This window comes from Callithrix jacchus, chromosome 14 (assembly GCF_049354715.1).
Source record: "Callithrix jacchus isolate 240 chromosome 14, calJac240_pri, whole genome shotgun sequence".
Classification (NCBI taxonomy): domain Eukaryota; kingdom Metazoa; phylum Chordata; class Mammalia; order Primates; family Cebidae; genus Callithrix; species Callithrix jacchus.
This window is the reverse complement of record NC_133515.1, coordinates 62,023,453-62,036,346: the sequence shown is the minus strand read 5'-3', so window position 1 is coordinate 62,036,346 and position 12,894 is coordinate 62,023,453. Positions and strand designations below refer to the sequence as shown.

At 35.8% G+C, this 12,894-nt stretch overlaps 1 long non-coding RNA gene across 1 annotated transcript in view; it reads right to left on the bottom strand.

The window, feature by feature from the left end:
• The window catches only part of LOC128929631 (uncharacterized), a 133,787-nt gene that overhangs the window by 17,718 nt on the left and 103,175 nt on the right, over positions 1–12,894 (bottom strand). The gene's annotated exons all lie outside the window — the stretch shown is intronic.

Genomic DNA, 12,894 nt, shown 5'->3' with positions numbered 1-12,894 from the left:
TGAAGTAAAAATGAGTGTCATTCCCTGGATATGGTCAGCAGTCACCACTAGGCAACACGAGTAACATTTTCACCTGCCAGTTTGCACCGCACTGCTATTTTTCTAAAATAACGTTTCTAAATTCCTTTTGTGCTCTTTCTGCATTGATAATTCTTTTTAATTAACTTCTTTTATGAAGGCCTTTAAAGATAGTTATTACTAGATGAATAAGAATCTACAATTATTTTCTCTTCTTCTGGACTTTTTCTCATTATTTTAGTATTTTTACCTTCACTCTTTTCCTGCTTCTCCTAACTCTCTCATCTCAACAACATTCTTGGTTAAAGAGAAGAAAATAGCTTCCTTAGTAAAATTTCTTAGAAAATTGAGAAACGAATTGACCATTCCCTGTATTCCAATCTTGTAAGACTGTAATCTATTCCAAGGAAATGTCCAGAGATTATAACCAAGTGGCTTAAAAAATCACATTACACTTTGACACAACAGATGTTATTTACAAATATAGTTTTATAAATATTCTGAAGTGGCCCTTAATGAAAACATGCAAAGTAGGATATATTTATTTAAAAATGTGGGCTCCTCCAGCTCAAAGAAGCTATCTGACATTCTTTCATATTCAATATATATCATTTTCAGGCCATTAACTTCATTGGAATTCACCACAAAAAGTTGGAGTAGGTGTAAATGATTATTTTAAAAAAGGATAGAAAATACATTTTTCTACATACTTGGAGACTGCAAAAAAAAAATTAGATAGCCATGTAGATATATTTCTCCAAGGACACAATATCTACTTTTTTGAAAGTCTTAAAGGAAAATGTCTACTCTGTAAGTTAAAATTTCCTTGCAGCATCATAAGCCAACTGACCTTATGTTAGGGCAGTTTTAAATATCTATTCCATCAGTAGGAACCTCTATATTCATGGGATCAACAAGGACCTAAAGGAACTGGTGTCCACATGCAAATGTTACTTACCCTTTTATTCACCTTTGGTAGCAAAAACCCATTTCACATAACCTGTCTGGATGGTTTATTTACAAAAGTAGGAAAACATCTGTTCAAGAAAGGCATTAAGAAATAGACTTTTCTTGTTATTTTACCTATCTTGAATTTAGTAACAGATACCAATTTAGAAATACTTCATACTTATCACATAGTACTAGATTCAGTTAGGACTGGGCTGTGTTTCTATTATGACTCTATTAAAACAACAATTTATGGGTTGCTTCATTTAAGCAATCTTTAATCCAATAAAACATTAAAAATTCCCCAGAATAAAGTTAATTTAACAAAGTCCTGAAATCATGAACCTCAGGAAAATGCTTGTTTTTTTTTCTCCCCACCTCCATCATCTTGGGTCACGGTCTTATCAACCTATTTATTATCTATGCCAAATTAGTTACCCATTGCCAGAACCTGCTGCTCAGAGCAGATAGTGAGAATTTCAATTATTTTAATTATTAAAAGAAAGCCTTAAATTCCATTCATAATTATGTAAAATAAGGAAAATGTTTCCACTTAATTATGTTTTTCAAAGCAAGATTTCAGTTTTTTCCTCTTTTGTTTTTTCTGTTTTTTGTTGTTGTTGTTTCAGCAAATATTTGCTGTCCTAAATGTTTTTGTAGATGCTCTTGGAGATACACATATAGGAACACACAAAAGAATCTACCATGTTGTGATGGTTAATTTTATGTGTAAACTTACTGGGTAACCAGGTGCTAGGTATTTGTTAAACACTATTTCTAACTGAGTGCACCTGTGAGAGTGTTTCTGGATTAGATGAGGATTTGAATTGTTAGACTGAGCAAAGCAGCTTGTTCTGTCTAGTGTGGATGAGAATCAGCCAATCCACTGAAGGTCTGAATAGAACAAAAAGGAAGAGAGAAGAATAATTTGTTCTCTCTACCAGACTGACTGCTTGAGCTAGACATCAGTCATCTCCTGCTCATTGGCTGAATCTTACACCGTCAGTTTTCCTAGTTCTCAGTCCTTTGTACTTGAACTAGAACTTAAAACATTAGATTTCCTGATCTGCAGGCCTATGACTCTGACTGTAAATATACCACCAATTCCCCTTGTCTCCAGCTTGCTGCCTGCATTCTGTGGAATATTAGAGTCTCCATAATAATATAAGCTAATCCCTTATAGTCTGTTTATCTGGAGAACTCTGATTAATAATCATTTTGTAGACTCTTGGGAAAGCTATCTGAATGAGTAGAAGCAGCTTTGGAACTTGGTAATGGGCAGAATCTCTAGATTGTTAAAAGGCAGTCTAGAAATATAGATATTAAAAGTGATTCTGGTGAGGCCTCAGACAGATATAAGGGACATGGTACTGGAAACTGGAGGGATGGTTATCTTTATTATAAAGTGACAAAGATCTTGTCTGATTTGTACTCATGTTCTAGTGTTTTGTGGTAGGAAAATCTTGCAAGTGATGAAAGTGGACATTTAGCTAAGGAAATTACTAAGTAAAGTGTTGAAGGAACAGCTTGGTCTCTACTGTTTGTTGTGAAATGCAATAAGAGAATGAGTTGAAGAAATTGTTAAGGAAAAAAAATAAGAACTTAAGGATTTGAAAAATTCTCAGACTATATTGCAGAGAACATAGAAATTTTTAAAATGTGATAAGAAGATAAATATGGATATTATCCTTGAATTAGCCACCCCTGCAGACACATTGCCAATTTGAACTAAAGATGGAGATAACACAGAAATCCAGGGATGCTGTCAGACTTCTTAGATTCTACAGGACAGGATGACAAAGTTATTTGGCTGCAAACATATGCTATTCTTTAAAAAAAGGAGATGATGACACTGCAGGTAATTCAAAGATCATTAAAACTGCCACTCCCATTGCATGCTTTGGGGCAGAGTTGGCCTCAAAGGGCATGTGTGCCTCTGTAGTTTTGGTGGCCCAGGTGACGCTGTCCAGTTCATCAGGGTGGGGTCACCCCCTCTGACACCCATGTAGTAAGTGGTGCCATGCCAAGTTAAAGGGGCAGGGCAACCCCCTAGATTGGGTGGTGTTTGAATGGTTGATAAATTTCAATGACATAAACTGAGATAGAGAACACAAGGAATGGAATCAACTTGAAATGGAGAACAATGTGTTCATTATTAATTATGAAATTCATTAAAAATATTCTAATTGAGATTTTTCTCAGATACTGACTCAAAGAACTTTGGGTCAAAACTAAGTAATTAATTAATATATAGATTGCAACATACTTGCATAATTGTAATTTTAAACTAAGTGAGTAGAGTAAGAAGAGTGACTATAATGAAAATTTGAAAAACTCTTGAATAAGAAAAATCAGAAGAGAGTTCAGAGACAGAGTAGAAAATCAAGTATTTTATGTATTCTATGTGTCAGAGGAGGCAAAAAAAAGTAGTTAAGAGTGTCGGTTTTGAATCTAGTGTTAACAATTTCAAACCCCACTGCTTTCTCTTACTAACTGTATGAGCTCAGAAAAATTACCTATTATTGCTGGGCCACTATCCTCTTATACAAAGTTGAAAAAAACAAACACAGTAACAATATCAAAGGTAGCTCTGAGAATTTAATACAAGTAAGATATTTACCCATGGCAAGTATGTAGCAAGTGCTTATTAGATGATTCTATGTATCCTGATAAATCTTTACTACTGACCAATGTTTTTTGAAAATTCATCATGAAAATCTTTGAATTAAAGAGGGAAGAAAAAAACTGGAGTGCACTAATGATGTGAACTAAAAATCTTACATATTTCTTTTTCACATATCAAAGTGGTTGAAACTTAGTGCCCACATGAAGGTGGCTATGTGATATGGTTTGGATTTTTGTCCCTGCCCAGTTCTCATGTTGAATTGTAATCACCAGTGTTGAAGAGGGATCATGGTAGGAGGTGACTGAATCATGAGGGTGGACCTTCACTTCCAATTCTAATAATAGTGAATGAGTTCTCATTAGATCTGGTTGTTTAAAAGTGTGTAGCCCCTCCCTCTAATCTCTCTTCCTCCTGTTCCAGTCATGTAAGATATGCCTGCTTCAGCTTTCCCTTTGCTATGTTTGTGTTTCCTGAGGCCTCCACAGCCATGCTTCCTGTACTGTCTACAGAACTGGAAATTAAATCTCTTTTATTTATAAATTACACAGTCACAGGTGTTCTTTATAGCAATACAAGGACAAACTAATACAGAAAATTGGTACCAAGAATGGTACATTGCTATAAAGATACCTGAAAATGTGGAAGCAACTTTGGAACTGGGTAACAGGCAGATGTTGGAAAAGTGTGGAGAGGGCAGAAGAAGAGAGAAAGATGATGGAAATTTTGGAATTTCCTAGAAACTTGTTAAATTGTTATGACCAAAATACTCATGGTGATATAGATAATAAAGTCCAGGCTAAAGAGGTCTCAGATAGAGATGAGGAATTTATTGGGAAATACAGCAAAGGTCACTTTCGTCTTGCGTTAGCAAAGAGTTTGGAAGCATTGTGGCCCTGGCCTACGGATCTGCAGAACTTTGAGATTGAGAGTGATGATTTAACTTCTAAGCAGCAAAGTGTTCATTCATGATATGGCCTGGCTACTTCTGGCAGCTATTCTTGTATTAGTGAGCAAATAAATGATCTGAAATATAGTCAAAAGGGAAGCAGAGCATAAACAGTAGAAAATTTGCAGCATTGCTCTGTGGTAGTAAGAAAAAAAAACATTTTCAAGAGAGGTATTCAAGCCTGCTACAGAAATTTATATAAATATTAATGAAAAAGAATTAAATATTAATAGCCAAGACAAGGGGAAAAGTCTTTGAAGGCCTGTCACAGACCTTTATATCAGCCCTTCCCATCACGGGTTTGGAGGCCTAGGGTGTCAAGAATAATTTTGTGGCCTAGATCCAGAGCCCCTCTGCCCTAGACAACCTTGGGACACTGCTTACTGTGTCCCAGCCACTTCAACTCCAGCAATGGCTAAAAAAGACCCAGATGCATTTCAAGATGCTGGTCCAGAAGGTGCAAAGGTAAAGCCTTGGCAGCTTGCACATGGTGTTAAGACTTCAGGTACACAGAAGGCAAGAGTTGAGGCATGGAAAGCTCCACCTAGGTTTCATAGGATGTGTGGAAATGAGTTGTGTCTAGGCAGAGGTCTACTGCAGGGGTGAAACCCTCAAGGAGAACCTCTATTAGGGCAGTGCAGAAGGGAAATGTGAGGATGGAGCCCCCACACAAAGTCCCTACTGGGGAACTGACTGGAGCTGTGAGAAGGTGGTCACCATCCTCCAGATCCCAGAATGGCACAACAACTTGTACCATGGTGTTAAAAAAGCCACAGGCACTCAACGCCAGCTTGTGAAAGCAGCTGCAGGGTTCGTACCCTGGCATATACACAGAGGCAGAGCTACCCAATGCCTTGGGAGCCCACCCTTGTGTCAATGTTGCCTTAATGTGAGACATGGAGTCAAAAGAGATTATTATGGAGCTTTAAGATTTAATGACTGCCCTGCTGGATTCTGAACTTGCATGGGGCCTGGAGCCTTTTTGTTATGGCCACCTTCTCCTTTTTGGAACAGCAGTATTTAACCAATGGCTGTACCTCAGTTGTATCTTGGAAGTAGCTAAGTTGTTTTTTATTTTACAGGCTCATAGGTGGAAGGCATTTGCCTTGTCACAGATGAGACTTTGGACTGTGGACTTTTGAGTTAATGATGAAATGATTTAACACTTGAGGGAATATTGAGAAAGGATTATTGTATTCCACAATGTGAGAAGGGCATGAGATTTGGGAAGGCCAGGGATAGAACAATAAAGCTTGGATTTGTGTCCTTGCCCAAATTTCATGTTGAATTATAATCCCCAATATTGGAAGAAAGGCCTGGTGTGAGGTGACTGGATCATGAGGGTAGACTTCTCTCTTGCTATTCTAGTGACAGTGAGTTCTCACAAGATCTGGTTGTTTTAAAGTGCGTAGCACCTCCTTGTGCTCTCGCTTCCTCCCTGTTTCAGCTATGTAAGACCTACCTGCTTCCCCTTCATCTTCCATCATGATTGTGAGTTTTCTGCGGCCTCCCCGGCCATGCTTCCAGCGCAGCATTCAGAACTGTGGGCCAATTAAACCTCTTTTTTTTTGTAAATTACCCAGTCTCAGGTAGTCCTTGAGAGCAAGGCAAGAATAAACTAATGCCCCAAGCATTCAGCCAAAACTGAGGAAGTTCAGTAGCTGAAGGACAAAGAGAGAAAATTAATGTCAACAGACACTGGCATATAATAATACTGCCAGTACATAATAGTTCTGATATTGTGTAGTATGAGTATAGTTGGAATGATAAGGATGAAGAGACAAAAGTTTGAAATAAAAAGAAGGGAATAGGAGGGAAGGAAGGAAGGGAGAAAGGGTAAGTTTTTTAGATATCACCTGAAAATTTCTCCATTGATAGCTCAGAGTGAGAACATCAATTATGGATTAAACTGTAAAGAACAACAAAAACCTAAGCAAGAAGTAGAAATTGGCATTTAATGCTTGGGTAAGGTTTGGAAGGATCACAGGAACATCAGTGTAGCTACAATGGAAAAAAGATATCTCAAATAGTGCTGGGGAGTTTATGGAATGTATTGGGAAAAAATTAAGCAACTTTTTTTCCTTAGAGAGTAATTTAATGAGATTTCATTAAGAATTAATTTGGAGAGGACAATAATAGGATCAGCAAATAAGGTGAGGAGTCCCACGATGAGCAATGAAAATAAGGCAAGGAGAGAGGAATGGAGAAGGGACTAGGAAAAAAAGAAGTTTCTAAGGCGGAATTGGCAACCACTGATGGGTACCAGGGTGTGGACACCAGATATTTTGAAATTAAAGACCCACTGGGAACAAAAAAGGAATTATGTCCAAGGAAGAGTGGATAGAAATCCACAATCCTAGGAGACTATGAGTGCCAAAAAAGGTTTATTTCCTGAAATTTTTCTAAGGAAAATCACAATCAGAAACTTTTACTTTAATGGCACTTCCTCCTAACTGAGGAATATTATCTTAGTTTCTGATGTCAAGCTGGAGTCTGAGAACCACTGAAATTTTATTAAAGAAGTGGGTCAAGTAATAATAATAGCAGCTTCATTGAAATTTGGGATTTTATAAGCCCCGAAATAGTGAAAATAAAATGTATATTTTCTTTGTTAAAAAAAGTAATTCAAACATTTCAAATTCCAACTAAAGGAAAATATAAAGTTAACCTCTTAAATCACTCAGTGAGAATATTATTTCAGTGTTACAAACTGAGCATCAACTAACATTTAAAAGAAAACATCTGTCATTTATTTATAATTAAATATTGTTTTTTGAGAAGAAAAGATTCTAAATATATTCTGGATGTTAAATAAAGTAGCTCTGTCTTAAAAATGAATCAATAAATTAAAAGTTAATTATTGTATTTTTTTTAAATACACACTTAGATCATTTTTAATCCTTGAAGCTTTAGGCAGTACACCACTTTTAGAATTAAAGTTAATTAGGAATCTAAAATTGAATTGCTACATTAATAGAGGTTACATTATTTTTCAAAAAGGAATTCTTAGATCTTTTACTGATACTGTTGTTTTTGAATAACATAGCAGCCTAAATTATTTCTATTCTGAGATATGTTCAGGTCTACAAATGACTTCAATTTGTCTTGGATTTTTAACCATTTGATGTCCCCAAAAATACTTTTAGAAATAAAGAGAAAGAAAAGAAGGAAGAATAAAGAAAAAAAAAGTCAGGTAAACCCCTAGAAGAAACCCCAAGATATCAAAAACGGGAAAGGTAAAGGTGAAAAAGGCAATGAATTTACTTTACTGGAAGTAGAGTGTTTACATTAATGTAGAAATGCTAAATAGTGAGACTCCCAGGTGTCTCAGAATGCTGGTTGCCAGCATTCAACAAACAATTGCACACAAAGACCCAAGAACACTTGTAAATCAAAGAGGATGGCATAGATCAAGAGAATATCCAAGATGATGTCAGTTGCATTAGCCAATAAATAAGGTAAATCAGCTTGCTTTGCAGCAGTAAAGAGGTGCCTACACATGTTGTTTACAATAAAATAATAAAATTGCCATATTTGTTCATGTTGACTACACATGCACAATTCTGTCATGGAGTTTGAAAAACAAATATTTGAATAGAAACTTAGAAAGTAAATAATTAAATAAGTAAATATAAAGCAACTTTCTAACTCTGGAATAGAAAAAAGAATCCAAAGTAATAAAATACAATTATAGCTCACTACATACCTTACTCAGATGTATATGTATACAAAATTGCAATAGGCTAAACATAATTCTTTAAACCAAATTTGATTATACTATATTGGCTCCTAAGGAGTAGGGAGTGGGGGTTAAAAATGTGACAGTATTGAAGCTCTGAGAGCTAAATCTGTACTTTTCCTTTAACCAATAGATAGTATCTTAAATACTACAAATTTAATAGGTATAATCTAAATTTTAAAACTAAAAAGATCATTCTAAGTGAATAATTCAGAAGAATGGAGTTAAAGTCCAGAAGAAACATTTTAAAGAGAAAAAAAAAGTTTTCTCAGGGAATTGAAGATCTGGAGAGTTCAGAGGCAGGAGGATAGAAGAGAGGAGAATTGCTGGTTTACTAGACGACTTACAGTCTCATTTGACTCTTTAATATGTATATGCATTTTTTTCAATTTTTAAAAATAACCATTATAGACTTCTAGTTTCCAGTGCAGCATGTAAGGAGCTTAGAGGTCATCAATCCATCCTAGCCACAGGAAAAAAAACTGAACAAATGGAAAAAACAACTCTTCTGAGATTGGTGAGAGAAGTGAGGTCATAGGGCAAGCTGCTGTGCCCAAATTGGGGAAACAGTAAGGCAAGTACAAGAATCACAACTGATTGGAGTGGAAATCCTTGAGCAGAAACCTCTGTGGGAACCCAGTACTGGCAAAGAAAAAACTAAACTGCAACTGACAAATTTCTAGAAGCTCAGTGTGGACAAGACTGAGAGTTAACACCAGGAAGGGCCAGTCCTAGTGGGTGGGGCAAACCCACACTTTTGTGAGCTTTACCTTCATGAGCTCTACCAGGTTCTTATAATTGAAGATGGGAGAAAATGTTCCCCGTTTCAGGCAGGAAAAGGGCAGATGGAGCCATGTTTAGTACAGAACCTTTTAATAAGGCCTGCCCTCAAAAGAAACTATTTTACCAGAGCATAGCCTATTCGAGTAATCTCAGAGTCTAACCCACTGTGAGGTGAGACAAGGATACCCAACTCTGGCCAGCTCTAACCATCCTGTCCCACCTAAGGAGGAGAAAAACTCAGAAGCACTTTGTGGAGTGTCACAGCCCAGGAGCACAGAGTGAGACCTCATCCCAGGTCTAGATAACACTTTCCCTTTTACCACCACATCACTAAAGGCCTGTGTGCCAAAGTTCTTTTTATCCAGTACATCATGCTCAGCTTTCAACAAAAGTTACAATGCATGTTAAAAGACAAAAAGGAAGGAAAAGATTACTTTGACCAAAATAGCTGGACAGCTCACAACATGTATATAATAACCCAGCCATGAGAGGGTAGAGTGAAACAACACATCTGGTCAATTTGGTCTCTATTGCATCATAAAAAAGATAGCAACTGTTTAACCAGCAGTGTAATAGGGAATTAACCAAGATGGTGAATTACCAAGTCATTTTCTCTTGTTCATATTTATCTGACATTATTTACCCAATGTCTTATAAATATTCATCTGCAGTCAGTATTATATAATAGCAGTGTATAATGAGGAAAAAAATAACAGAGCTATATCAATATCATTACCTTAAAATCTTTAGTCAAAGATATTTAAAAGCACCAATTCTCTTGCCACATTTCCACAAGGAATTCAGAATATTAAGAACATGTTTCACAGGAAAAAACATTTAAGATTTGAAAAATGTTAATAAATACAACTCTTTGCCACAAGCCTATTTAAGTATTAGAAATTGAATTCCCAACATAGCAAAAGTGATACTTTGGAATATGATCTACCTAAAAGAATTAATATTTTCTCCCCAGCCATTTTCAGACTCAAAATAGTGTAAGTCATTCAGGCCTTGGCTCAGGTTAGATGTATGTTAGTATGAATCATTCACAGTTACAAAACACAGATTATATCCAACTTTTCCTATTTCCATCTTTATGACATTGTGCCTTGTAAATCTGGAATTCATTATATGAAAGACTGTCAAGCTACCACATGTCATTTGGAAATGTGAGTGCTTTGTTTTTCTCCTTTCTGAAACAAATAACTGTGTGTACACCATCTACATAGGGCATTCTGTTCCTTGTAAATATGGCTTTCATTCCAAATTCCTTTTATAGCGATTGGTTAAAAAAAAAATCTTTCTATCACCAGGTCAATCTCAGGCCCCAGCTACACGTTTCTTTCTCACAGGAATAGAAGCCTTGCATTCACTGGAGCATTTAGCAGAATTCTTGGAGCTTAATCAGTATTGAATGGCCTAATTTCCTAGAGATTAAGACATCATGATTTTAGATTTGATAATATATATGTTTATTACAAAAGATAATACTTGAAAAATAACTGGGTTTTTAAAATCAACAATTACAACCCAAATAGCTAACATTTACTAAGCTTACTATGTAGCATTAAGTGCTTTATATGCTAATTCATTTTCTCACAGTCATGATACTGAGATGTTTCTAGTAATATTGCCATTCTGAAAATGAGGACAATGCAACTTCAATATCATCGAACTAGTAAGAGGCTGAATTAGAATTCAAACAAACAGTCCTTCTAACTCTATAGCCTAGGTTATTTTTAGTAAATTTTATTTTATTGTGGTAAGAACACTTAACATGAGAACTACTCTCTTAAGCAAATTTTAAATATACAATCTAGTCTTGTGAACTGTAAGGATAATGCTGTATAGCAGATGTCTAGAACTTATTGATCTTACATCTTGCATAATTGGGGCTTTATGCCCAAGCTTTTAACCGTCAAGCTCCTGGATATTTTGGAAGATAGAGGCAATTACAAAATTAAAATTAACATCATTCTTAAATTTGTCACCTAACAGTAACAACAGTGACATGTTGGTAGATTTTTCTTCTCATCTTTATTTGTGCTTGTGTATCTCTCTGAAAATTGGAATCACACTAATAGTTTTAACATTATTCTTCCCATGTCATTAAATGGTCATTGAAAACAGAATTTAAAAGCTGCAAAAGAAAAACATTTTTACTTGAATGATCCAAAAAATTATCACAATTCTTTATGTCACTCAGACTGTAGATTTGGTCAAAATGACCAAATGTGTCTTCATTTCAGGGACTTTTAATTTCCTTCTAAGTCATCAAAATATATCAATGGAGTTACAATTTTTCTTTGCATTCCCTATGCAGCCTTTCATCTGGAGCAGTTGCAAAGCAAGATAAAAGAATTTAGCACAATTGAGGAATCTAACATCATCTACAGCCTAAGGGGTAGCCCTCACTTGTCAAAACAAGCAGCTGGAGACTAGAGAACTTCACTAGGGATTACCTAAGTGGACAATGGAATTTTTCTTCAAATGTAGTGAGGTTTTTACATTCATTCTTCCGGCTTTAAAAGTACAGAAAGTTTTCACTTTACATTGTTAAGTTCATGAAAACTGAGACTTTAAGTGAAAGGATGGAATAACATCCTTTTGTTAGATGATTAGTTATGACATTGTTGAGAAAAAAAACTGCAGTTTTCAAAAACCTATCTGAGAAATTAAGTGACTATCATTTCACTAACTTTTGTCCGTTCATACTCCACATGGAAAGGTAGAACATTGGAGACCATGGTGGATATGGGACCAGAGAAGAGAACATTTGTTTCCTTTAACACCAAAGAAGTTTTGGTTGACATGCTTCTGTCCAGAAAAAAATTAAGATTAGAGTCTCTAAATCTTAGAGGAGTTCTTTTTGAACACTTGCTGCTCATTGATTTTTTTGCTCAATATATCCTCCCTGGGGCTGCTTAGATCTCTATGGGAATAGTGCAAAGAATACAATCAAAATCATGAACTTATTTTGATTTTCTATTGATTCTTTTCTTTCACTGTGTAGGAGAAAAATAGTGCTTTGTATGGATCTGAGTAAAAATAATCCATTAACAGATCACTGGAGAAAAGAAAGCTAAATTATGCTCTCTGTATGTAGAATACTGTCACAGTTGGTTAAGAACATCCATGGGGCATTCTAAAAATGCACATGAAACAGACTGGAGGTGGGAAGTTTTAAGTTCTAAACAGTGAGATGGGGAAAAGCAATATGCTGGATGTTCAAAAGCACACAACTGGGCAGCCTAATTTGATATATAGGTTTAGTGAAAACCCCCATCAGGTCGTTGTGCACTGTGATGTATGAGCAAACTTCATCAAAGCAATGTGTTCTCTCCATGTGTTGCATATTCATAGATATAATAAAACAAACTAGCAGGAAGGAGAAGACGGTTACTTTACAGTCTTACAAAATACTGTGGATATAAGTTAAATTTGTGTTCTTTTTCTCTTATTGTCCCTGAGATGGCTGTGTTTTCCTACGATTTTTCTTTTTTTTCCCCTCCGTATCAAATATTCAAATGGAAATGATCATCTTTTTACATGAGTCCACCTCCCTGGCTGTCACTTTGGACTCATTGAATAGATTCTATTTATTGATGACTCAAGGCAGTCAGTCACAGAACCCTTCTTCTGGCCACTGATTAGTCCACCTCTGTGAGGCACACAAACTGCTATCTGCAGTTGGTCAGTTTGTGTTTGTTCTCAATATTATCTTATTTGAGCTGGAGACAGAATTGTTTTCTTTCTAGTGATAAAGCTTTTAAGAATTGAGCTGTTAGGAGCCTTATTTCCACGTACATTAAGATACCAATCAGAAATAATGAG